At 31.4% G+C, this 13,035-nt stretch overlaps 1 protein-coding gene across 2 annotated transcripts in view; it reads left to right on the top strand.

Moving 5' to 3' along the window:
• LOC115878143 (1-phosphatidylinositol 4,5-bisphosphate phosphodiesterase gamma-1) overlaps positions 1 to 13,035 on the top strand; it is a 92,130-nt gene that overhangs the window by 77,194 nt on the left and 1,901 nt on the right. The gene's annotated exons all lie outside the window — the stretch shown is intronic.

The raw sequence follows: 13,035 nt of genomic DNA on the forward strand, positions 1-13,035 counted from the left end.
TGGATTCTTAGGCCCAAAAAAAGGTATTTATTATAAGGGTTAAATATGTTTAAAATCTTTGGTTTTTGAGATATTTAAAGATATTTAAATTTGCATGCTACAATAGAATAGATTATTAACACCCTGTACATTACTTTTCAGAATTATTTTTTGTGCTGACTTTTATGCCAGAGAAATAAACTTTACAGAAAAATGTTATTCCTTCCTTAAATGTATACAGGGGTATCAAAAATTGCTGATCTATTTAAAATATTTATTTTACATAAAAACTTCGTTATTTCAAATGCAACACTATGTATTTTTTATAAATAAGTCGAAGCAGATTTAAATGCTCTTTCAAACTAAATTAGGGTTTCCTATACCTATCTGGCTCAGATTTTTAATAAAATGCGATTTTTCAATAAATTGTAATCAAGATGGCTAGTGTTGTCATGGCAAGTCTCTAGTGACAGTTAGTAGCTATTTTCAAAATCGAAATTAGTTTATGGACTTAGTTAAATTTATACCAGTTTACTTTTATTTAATTTACCTACAATAGTTTAATAAATAATACTTATTAAATATGTGTTTATTATCCTATCAAGAAAAACGAAGAAGTAGTTTTTTGAATTATTTTACGATGACTTGTATGTATGGATTTTCTATAAAAGAGCCAATTACGGCAAATTCATTTTCTTGACTTTCAACGACAGGTTTCTGGCTAATAGGTTTTTCATAAACCACACTACCAGCTCTGCGAAATAGGACAAGAAGTTTTTCAAAGAAACGCTTATCAGGAAGATTCCTATTTGGATATATTTGAGCATAAGCCCTTGAGGCCAAGAAGCAATTTTCCTCACAAAATAATATCACTAGTAACATATCTATTCGTTCCGATTCGTTCGATTTTCAAAGAAACGCTTATCAGGAAGATTCCTATTTGGATATATTTGAGCATAAGCCCTTGAGGCCAAGAAGCAATTTTCCTCACAAAATAATATCACTAGTAACATATCTATTCGTTCCGCCAGCAGATACTGCTGTATTTTTCTTGATAAAATAATGAATACTTACTTAAACTATTGTAGGTAAATTTAAGTAAACTGTTATAAATTATAAATAATAATGTCCATAAACTAATGTCGACTTTGAAAATAGTTACTGTCACTAGAAAATTGTCATGGGGACACCAGCCATCTTGATTACAATTTTATTTAAAAATCGTTTTTTATTCAAAATCTGAGTATGCAGCATCAGTGGGAGGAAGCAGCGCACGATAGAACGCAATGGAGGAGAATTGTAAATTCCGTTAATAACGACAACCAAAAAGTAAAGAGGCAACAAAGTAATAAGATTTTGAATGTCGGAGTGCGGAACAGAGATAACATCACGTATCGGGCTTTTCAATCACAGAAAAGCTCATGATAGGAAACGCCTTGCGTAACTATCTACTGATGCGTGTCAAATACTCGTCAGCGGTAACAGCGTAGTAATTACTTATGAAGAATATACTACACAATTTCTTATATTGCTATTTTTGACCGCAAATGGTAAAATCATAACTAAGAGCTTCTCGCCCGTCGAGTGAGATGCCCTGTACACTGCTACGCAATTCGGGATCTACGCGGATCGAGGGGCAGGGCGTAGGTAGATCGGAATGTATAGGTATAGACAAATGGCGGCATTTTGGCTTTTTATATCGCAGTTGTAAACAGCGCTAATTTGTAAACAACCACCGTTTTTAGAGAGGTATTTTAGATAACAATCGATATTTAGAAATGTTATGACACCCTGGAAACACTACCACCGAGCACGTCATTGTTGCAACTTGCAACTGCGTTAATACGCCTGGCGGTGACCGCCTCATACTCTTTCAGATATTTAGCAATAAAATAAAGAAACGTGTTATTTTTAAGCTGTTATTTTAAGCTGTTTTTTATAAATAACTATAACAGTTTCAACTATTATCTAAAAATAACAGTTTTGCCCATCACTATTAAAAGCGTTAAATGAATAATAATTGAAAATAATTGAAATTGTTTAATCAAAGCTTTTTGAACAGGAAGTATATAAGGATATGACATAACCACCGATAAACAAATATTTGGTTAGAAAAACTTTTAAAAACTATGATCAGAATATTCAATATAATGACATCCAGCATGTCCCCAAACTGTCTTTACGAGAGTAAAAACTTTTTTTATTATTGATATTTTGAGAAAAATGCATACTTCATAAAAAGATTTGCTTGTTCTAAAATGGTTAATCCCCGTTTGTACTTTTCCAAATTTCTATACCGTTTTAGAGAAAATTAAAAAACGGTTGAATTTTTTGTAAGCCTTAAAAATCAAAACGAGTTTCTATGGAAATATAATTTCGATTTCGTTCTTTGAGAGATGGTTATTATTAATTTTGATTAACGTCATATGTTTTGCTATTGTTAAAGTATCACATTTTCCTATAACTATTATCACCCTTTCCGTAGCATTCAACTAAATAAATTTTGTGCTTCTTTAACATTTTAAAACAGCAAAATAAAAACACTAAATCACCACAATACACCATAACACTTTTACTTTTACACTGGACGCGATATATAAATGTATAATAATATATATAATGATTATAAACTGCTTATAATCATCTGCTAATGATGCTAACATGGTTAGCGAAACGCGCGTTCAGTGTAAAAGTAAAAGTGTTTTGGTGTATTGTGGTGATTTAGTGTTTTTATTTTGCTGTGTAACACCAAAGGTCCCAACCCTCAACTGTAATTTTAAAACAGCAAAAAATATGGCATTAATTATAATTCTGTCAATAACAACCTATCAAAGAATGAAATCGAAATTATATTACCATAGAAACACGTTTTGATTTTTAAGACTTAAAATTCCACCCATAGATAAATGAAACAAGTTTAGATTGGAATGTGCCCATACGGTCGCGACCCAAAACTTTTGAAAATTTCGGAGCGGTTCGGCTTTTTCCGGAATTATATCGCCAAATATTGTTTTTTCAAATTTATTATTATTTTCGTTTAATTTTATAAATAAGACAGTGTGTTGCATACAAGAAACTTTATTTTATATAAGGACGCATGTATGAAATACCTATAAAACATTGAAACCAACGTTATGCCACGATCCACGATGGTTTTTGCAGTTCACAGCACAGCTTTTTAATGTCACTTTTTCACAATTATCACCGGTTGGAGTAAATAAAACTTGAATTAAAATAGCAATTATTACTTTGAAAATGGACGCTATAAACACTTTTCAGAATTTCTTTAATGACAGCGGTTTAGATTTTGAAAGATTATTATGATTTTTGAAGATTCTGACTTTGACAAGAGAAAATTATTTCTGTTTTTGTTTGCCGTGGTTCTTAGCGACCGCTATAGCAGCGCCAGATCGCGTAAAACGGTCGCGACCCAAAATAATTTCGCGACCTAAAATTTTACGGGCTTTCCAATCTAAACTTGTTGCATTTATCTATGATTCCACCATATTTTCATGTTTTTTTAATTTTCTCTAAAACGGTATGGAAATTTGAAAAAGTATAAACGAGATTAATCATTTAAGAACAATCAAAACTTTTTCTGAAGAATGCATTTTTCCCGAAATATCAATAATAAAAAGTTTTTCCTCTTGTAAAGACAATCCGGGGACATATTGTATATTATTTTAGAAAATATTTATTTAAATTTTATTTAAATAAAAGCAAAATAATATAATGCCAATTTGGTTTTAAAAGTGATTTAAAATGATCGAGAAAAACGTCGTCAGCGATGAAATGAAAATGTCGGCTATGAAATGAAGATCGTTGTCATTTTATATGTAAATTTATATGGGAAATGTCATTGATCGTCCATTTCCCAGCCAACTGGACGCCGTTTTTTTTCGATCATACGGTACTTTGTAAAGACAGCTACGAAGAAATGGCTACACTAAAATATGTAGAACATTGAAAAGTGAAATACAATGACTAAAGAATATAGGGACATGTAACGCCCATATACGGGCTGCAGCAGAATTTGTGACCTTAGACGCCAATCTTTTGGTGGAAACGAATGAGTCATTAGCTGGTCAGTGAAATACAATGACTAAAGAATATAAGGACATGTAACGCCCATATACGGGCTGCAACAGAATTTGTGACCTTAGACGCCATTCTTTTGGTGGCAACGAATGAGTCATTAGCTGGTCACCAGTGACAATTTTAGCGATTTTTAATAGTTTGTGTGTAGTGAACTATGTATAAACTTACAATGGTGATTAGTTGTTCAGCTTTCAAGTGTAAAAGCAGCAGCGATAAGAAAGAACCATGAGTTATGTTTCATAGGTAAATAAACAGTCCGCTCCACCTTTTTAGCGTTTTCTTAGTTTTCTTATTGAATTCGATAATTATTTTTCTGATATTATATGTACTTGATGTGTGTTATACGTCGATACTAGTTTTGTACCTTTTGTTAACATTTTAATACGTTTTTTTCGTAATTAATTAGTATGATACCACCGTATACACCATAGGCGTAGTCAAAACATTTATCAAAAAATATAAATATCTCTTCAAACTCAAACAGCTAGGTTAAGAAAAATATGTGCCACGGCACTGTTTGGTGACGTCACAATTTGCTCTCGGGTGTTAGTTGTCCTTGGATTCTTTAGTCACTGGTGAAATAACATTAATTAACCTCACTTTCTGTATCGTTTATAGTACTCAGATGCAAAAAAAAAACGGAGAAATTTTAGTAAATTTAAAGTGTTATATTTTGTTTATTTTCATGATTTATATTATTATTATCATGTATATAATTATATCAACTTTAATTAATAACTCCGGTTTTTATAATCTTTAATATTTGGCATTATTATTGGGTTAATCGAGGGGTTGTTTTTCACCTTAAATTTAAAACACCCTGTGCAATAATTTCGTGTGTAAATTTTCCTAAAATATAATTTTACGGTCAAAACCATGAGTCCTGAACATTTTGTTTTTTGATTCATGTCAATACATGCTTTGGTTAATTTTTAAGAGCGAAATGAATTGATCACGATCAATTTACAATTTTTCAATTATCATTACTTTTTGATGTCATTTTTTAATATGACGGGATGGTTTTGGTAACTATTGTAGTAACGTCATATTGCGCTGTCTTGGATACTCTATACTAAATTTTTATAATGTTAAAAACTAACGATACAGTTCGGGTTTTTAATAAACATTAATAACGATAACAAAACTAAGGATATTTAAGAAAAAATCTGTAATACTCAAGTACACAAACAGAAAACAAAAATTGTAAAAAATACCCTAATATTTTGTATTACTTCCCTTGGTTGCTATAACTGCCTGTAGATGTCCGTTCATGGCGTTCATACTGTCATTGAGGCTGCATATAATATCATATTGCCTTATAGTACGAGAGCTAGCAACGTCGGGAAAACAAATATTTTAAGACGTCTGGCTCTTTGATATATCTTTTATTATGCTCTCTGGAACAGCATGCGGCCCGTCTGGCTGCCGATACCCGTTGCGTTCACTACTGCGCATCCAAAGAAGATCCTCTATTTTTTACTTAGCGCTTTAAATTCTAATATTGAATAAAAATCGAGCAAGACTCCATTAGCTCGGCGCGTAGAGCCTTCGCCTATGAAGCGAAGGTCAGTGGTTCGATACTGGCTGGTGGTGCAACTTTTTTATTTTTTTTCGTTTATATTCTGATAATAAAGTATTAAATATTTGCTTTTTATCACCAGAACGGATGGCGCTTATGGGTTTATGATCCGTAGTGTATATAAGTAGAATTTGATACTTTCATTTGTTTTGAAGGATTATTGTGGTAATTAATTATTAGACAGGTTTAGAATGGTCCGGCTGCCGCGCCAGTAGGTTGCGTTCACTACTGCGCATCACATGTGTACAGGGTGTCCCATTTTTGTGCGTTTTTGGGGATTTCTCGTTTATAATTTCATTTTAAAGATTTAAACATAATATATAAAAATTAACATGTTAATGCTTTATGAAGGTAATTTCTGCCTGTCTTTCTTCAAAATATTTTTTCAGCTGTTGTTTATTATTTTAATAATCATTTTAATAATACTTTTTTTAACAGATTGTTATCTAAAAGCTACACAAGTTTATTTTCAGTTCAGTTTGTTAAGCTAACGATGGAAAACAAAATTATCTGGTTAAATTAAATTAAATAAAATAATAATAATTTTTAAACAAGATTGATTAATGTTAATGTGTAGAAAATGTGCAAATCTAGGGGTAGAATATTTAGTTACATAAAAAACTAGAAAAGTAATGTGAAAAAAAACGCATCATTGTATCTCCACTCATAAACGAGAAATCCCAGATATCCCAAATCCCAAAAAACGCACGAAAATAAGACACCCTGTACCCATGTGATGCGCAGTAGTGAACGCAACCTACCGGCGCGGCAGCCAGACCATCCTAAACCTATCTAATAATTAATTACTACAATAATCCTTCAAAACAAATGAAAGTATCAAATTCTACTTATATACACTACGGATCATAAACCCATAAACGCTATCCGTTCTGGTGATAAAAAAGCAAATATTTAATACTTTGCTATCAGAATATAAACGAAAAAAAAATAAAATAGTTGCACCCCAGCCGGTATCGAACCACTGACCTTCGCTTCATAGGCGAAAGCTCTACGCGCTGAGCTAATTGAGACTTACTCGACTTTTATTCAATACTAGAATTTAAAGCGCTAAGTGAAAAATAGAGAATCTTCTTTGGATGCGCAGTAGTCAACGCAACGTGTATCGGCAGCCAGACGGCCTACACGCTGTTCCAGAGAGCATAATAGAAGATATATCAAAGAGCCAGACGTCTTAAAATACTTTCTTGAAAACGTTGCTAGCTCTTAGACTATTATGTTTTCCAATTCTTCTTCAAGGAAGTGAAGTTCATTTAATGAAGCTGGTAACGCTTCGCGACCCTTAACCCTTTTGCCAAGCATTTCCCAAACGTCGAACATGATGGGCAGTTCATAGTAGTGTATAGTTCACAATAATCACCAAAGCCGCCTTGTCATATTCAAAAATAACTTCAAAAAGAAATGATAATTGAAAAAAAATTGCAAATTGTTGGTGGCAAGTTCATTTCGCTCTTAAAAATTAACCAAAGTATGTATTGACATGATCTAAAAAACAAAATGCTCAGGAGACATGGTTCTGACCGTAAAATTATAATTTAGGAAAATTGAGATGCGAAATTATTGCAAGGGTGTTTTAAAGTTAAGGTAAAAAAACAACCCCTCGAGTAACCCTGTATAATATGTCAAATACTAAAATTTATAAAAAAACTGAGTATAAGATTTATAGTTGATATAATTATATACAGCTTGCTAAAAAAAATCATAAAAATAGGGCTAAAAATAACAAAAATATAACACTTTAAATTTGACCAAAATTTTCTCCGTGACGTTTTTTTTGCATCTGAGTGTGGCGCACCTCATTCGCCTCGGTTGATTACACGAAAACGGAAAGATGTAGAAACAAAATATTTATGGGTATATGTAGGGAGGTAATGTGCACAATTTAAAATTATTTTGAAATGTACAGGGTGTTTCAAAACTAAGATCCATACCAAAGTTATATGATGTTTTCTTATGGAACACCGGTATTTTATTTCGTTTTTGGATTCTTAGGCCCAAAAAAAGGTATTTATTATAAGGGTTAAATATGTTTAAAATCTTTGGTTTTTGAGATATTTAAAGATATTTAAATTTGCATGCTACAATAGAATAGATTATTAACACCCTGTACATTACTTTTCAGAATTATTTTTTGTGCTGACTTTTATGCCAGAGAAATAAACTTTACAGAAAAATGTTATTCCTTCCTTAAATGTATACAGGGGTATCAAAAATTGCTGATCTATTTAAAATATTTATTTTACATAAAAAACTTCGTTATTTCAAATGCAACACTATGTATTTTTTATAAATAAGTCGAAGCAGATTTAAATGCTCTTTCAAACTAAATTAGGGTTTCCTATACCTATCTGGCTCAGATTTTTTAATAAAATGCGATTTTTTCAATAAATTGTAATCAAGATGGCTAGTGTTGTCATGGCAAGTCTCTAGTGACAGTTAGTAGCTATTTTCAAAATCGAAATTAGTTTATGGACTTAGTTAAATTTATACCAGTTTACTTTTATTTAATTTACCTACAATAGTTTAATAAATAATACTTATTAAATATGTGTTTATTATCCTATCAAGAAAAACGAAGAAGTAGTTTTTGAATTATTTTACGATGACTTGTATGTATGGATTTTCTATAAAAGAGCCAATTACGGCAAATTCATTTTCTTGACTTTCAACGACAGGTTTCTGGCTAATAGGTTTTTCATAAACCACACTACCAGCTCTGCGAAATAGGACAAGAAGTTTTTCAAAGAAACGCTTATCAGGAAGATTCCTATTTGGATATATTTGAGCATAAGCCCTTGAGGCCAAGAAGCAATTTTCCTCACAAAATAATATCACTAGTAACATATCTATTCGTTCCGATTCGTTCGATTTTCAAAGAAACGCTTATCAGGAAGATTCCTATTTGGATATATTTGAGCATAAGCCCTTGAGGCCAAGAAGCAATTTTCCTCACAAAATAATATCACTAGTAACATATCTATTCGTTCCGCCAGCAGATACTGCTGTATTTTTCTTGATAAAATAATGAATACTTACTTAAACTATTGTAGGTAAATTTAAGTAAACTGTTATAAATTATAAATAATAATGTCCATAAACTAATGTCGACTTTGAAAATAGTTACTGTCACTAGAAAATTGTCATGGGGACACCAGCCATCTTGATTACAATTTTATTTAAAAATCGTTTTTTATTCAAAATCTGAGGTATAGGACACCCTAATCTACTTCGATTTATTTAAAAAAATACAGGGTGTTGCATTTGAAATCACGAAGTTTTTATATAAAATATATCCCTAAAATAGATCAGCAACTTTTTATTTGATTGATACTGTATAAATTTAACGAACCAATACCATTTTTCAGTAAAGTTTATTTCTCTACGTTTAAAGTCAGCATAAGAATTAATTCTGAAAAGTAATGTACAGGGTGTTAATAGTTTATTCTATTGTAGCATGCAAATTTAAATATCTTTAAATATCGCAAAAACTAAAGATTTTAAACATATTTAACACTTATAATAAATGCCTTTTTTTTGGGCCCAAGAATCCAAAAATGAAATAGAATATAACTTTGGTATGGATCTTAGTTCTGAGACACCCTGTACATTTCAAAATAATTTTAAATTGTGCACAGTACTTCCCTACATATAACCATAAAATATTTTGTTTTTACGTCTTTCCGTTTTCGTATAATCAACAGAGGCGAATGAGGTGCGCCACCCTGTATAATTATTATAACAATATTTTTTGTCCATTTGCGTATAATTTTGAGGCTAAAATAGAAATTTATTTTTTAAAATTAACATATACATACATAAATGAAAGACAGACCATCAAGTCAGGGTCAAATACAGAGACAACATAACATAATCGAATGTCGCTGATGTCAAAAATGAAGCGAATTTACTTATCCACTTGGATTATAAGATTTTAGCGTAGAATAATATTTAATTCCAAAACTAAGTATAATTAACATCTTACTTGACTCCATTCACCAGTTACTTTAAAAATTAACTAAACCTTAAGAACCCAAAACAATTTAAGAATGTAACTTAATATGTAATAATTTTTAGAAGACTTAGTAGATTTTTCCAGATTATAGCTCTGTATTCTGGGAGAATTCTAGTCAAATGATAAGTGAAAAAAGTTTTTAAATCGATTCTTTTTAGGGCTCTGCGTACTGTTGGTTGCATATTCAGTGGCGTAACCATAGACTTAAAATAAAATATAGACTACACTATTTACATCTAAACGCGGTCAAACAATCTTTTTTGTACACATGTTTACTTCTGGGTACAGTCGACCGAGCCTTCCTCATCCAGCCTATGTTGTCACGTCTTTAATATTATCAATACTTTTTCTTATTATACACATATATTGAGATATTAATACTACATTTTAATAAAGTAGGTTTTAATATTCCATAGATGTATTAAATTAATTATAAGTCGGATGCTATTTAAAAAGGATAAGTTCTTTACAATATGGCAACACCGATTTTAGGCGAGGTCGCCTATTTATACGCTCCATTAGTGTGACGTCATGTAGCGGAAGGTCCGTGTCGCAAAATCCAAACAAAGCTAGAATATAATGGGATAATCTAATTTTTTATTATATTACTCTGTTCAAAGGATATTTGTGTCTTTCTGAGTAAGTATATAACCGTTTACTATACGTATAATTACATAACAGGATACATATAGGGAAGACCTGCAGAGAGTGAAGGATGATCTGGAGCGTCGTCGATCCAATGGTGAGGCAAACCTAGTGATAAAGTTCGAACGTGGTAAACCTTTTATCGCCTCAAAAAACTAAAGGATGTCGCCTCTAGGCACTTATCCCTCTGCTATCAGAATGTAAGAGGCTTACGTACTAAAACTGGAAAAATACAATTATCCTTAAGAAAACAGTAATATAATAATAAACGAAAAAAAAACGGATTAATAGTGGGTTAATTCACGCTTTGTTTAGATTTTGCGACACTGACCTTCCACAACACGACGTCACCACTGATGGTATTCATTTATTACCTTGTAGTACGCGTCGCACGTGTGCAGTAAAGCTTTGTTGCCGCTATGTCCCCCGCTGTATTAACGCATTTTCTTAGTTTGTAGTCCTTAAGTGTTTATTTTATTTACTTTTTCTGTTCAAGAATTATAAAATATGGTTCGCCAGTGCCAAATTTGCAAGAAATTTGACTTAAATAATCCATTTATCTTGAAACGACTTTCGACCGGTAGGCAACTCTCAATTTACCAATTGGGAGTCAGTGGCGTTGTTGTAGAAAGGCGCTTATTTAGATAATATTTTAGTAAAATGTAAAATCTGAATTTTTTCTATTACATAATCGGGTCCGTTCGACTTTACGGACACATGAATTTTAAAAAAACAAAAATTGTCCTGAAAAGTACACGTTTTAGTAGGTAATTTAAGCCAAAAAAATTTGCGGATTATCCAGTAAATTTTAAAATATTGAAATAAAATGATGGTACTATTTGATGGCTGCGGAGGAATTTTGACAGATGACACAAACATACGATGACACATAACCAACATGACGTTAGCCACGGCTGACATTAACCTGTGCGACGTTGCCGCTGTTTTAGGCCAATTTTTCACGTCCCGGTCGCCGCGCCGGAGGAACGGCTCTTACGGTGGAGCCATCACGGTGAAAACAAATGAATTAATTTAAAATCTGTGTTTAAAATCAAATCATTGAAAGCACTCAGATTCGTATTAAAATATAAAAAAACACAGCTTAACACCCCTCACCATAGAAAACCTAACCAAAGCAACCCAAATGCTAACCAATCTAATATTTTTGCAAAATCACAGTTAATTATTAAAATATCAAAACCACAGCTTAACACCCTCAGCAAAGAAACGCTAACCAAAGCAACCGAAATCCTAACCAATCTAATAATATTTTTGCAAAATCACAGTTAATTATTAAAATATAAAAACCACAGCTTAACACCCTCCACAAAGAAACGCTAACCAAAGCAACCGAAATCCTAACCAATCTAATAATATTTTTGCAAAATCACAGTTAATTATTAAAATATAAAAACCACAGCTTAACACCCTCCACAAAGAAAAGCTAACCAAAAGTTCAAAACCACAGAACCCGTAAAAGAATATCTAACATAACCTCACTTCAGTAGAAAATTATATAAAATAATTATATTGACAACGTCGCAAATAGCATGCGAAGGCCGTCGATCAACTAACTGTCAATCAAAAAGTTAATGGTTGCTAGCTCAGAATACTGTAAACACATGTATTTTCTTAATTTTTACGCTTACAAAGGGGTTTTCTTAAATTTTTGTGCTTAAACTAGGTCAATCCACATCTACATAATGTAGTAAAGTGCTAATATTCAATGTTCCTACCTAATCTGTATGGAAAATTTAACGTTTTTAGTGTCCGTAATATCGACTGGAACCACATAATCATTTATATAAAGGTTTTTGTAACAAAATCATAATTATAACCCTGTTATTATATATAATAGATAAATTATATTAGGCATCGGTTAAAAAATTAATAACGTTTTTATTAAAAATATATTCGGGTTTATTCTAAAATTATCTTCAGAATCTAAAATAACATACAAGAATTTTAAAATGATATTACATTATGAGACAATATTTTTTAATATACCGGGTGCGTCTGAAAAGTGGCTCACCCTTATAATTGTTTTATTTTTTCAGATAAAAAACAGATTTATATGTTAGTAGGTATATGACATAAATTAGGATTGATTGACGTATTCAATGGTTTTTGGTCTCTTCCTGTTTCACCGGAAATGACTACAACTTTTGATTTTTAAATAGCACCCTCGGTATATTTATTTTACACTTTATCCGATAGAAAATGATACTCTGAATAGAATGTCATATCATATCGTCGGTCCAATTATTTTAATTTTAATTTATTTATATCATTTGATTAGATTTCTTCCAGAATATATATATATATATATATATATATATATATATATATATATATATATATATATATATATATATATATATATATATATATATATATATATATAGATATATATATAGTTCGTCTGCTGGATCTGTGTCTATGAAAGGAATGCGGTCAAAAAACATTTAAATAAACAACAATATATTTTATACGTCGACTTGACGAGTACGTCACCGCAAATCGCTCCGCCCACTCATTTTATTGGCTGCTTGCAAATTTCTCGAATTTTTATTGATGGGACGCGTCGTCTAATTTTTTACGAAAAACATGGAGAGAATATCGTTTCCCCTCTCACGGATACCCCGTGGCTACAGGTCGGGCAGACGTACTATATATATCCAGGAAAAATCTACTATACCTTCTA

This window comes from Sitophilus oryzae, unplaced genomic scaffold (genome assembly GCF_002938485.1).
Source record: "Sitophilus oryzae breed Bouriz unplaced genomic scaffold, Soryzae_2.0 scaffold_1500_pilon_pilon, whole genome shotgun sequence".
Taxonomy (NCBI): domain Eukaryota; kingdom Metazoa; phylum Arthropoda; class Insecta; order Coleoptera; family Curculionidae; genus Sitophilus; species Sitophilus oryzae.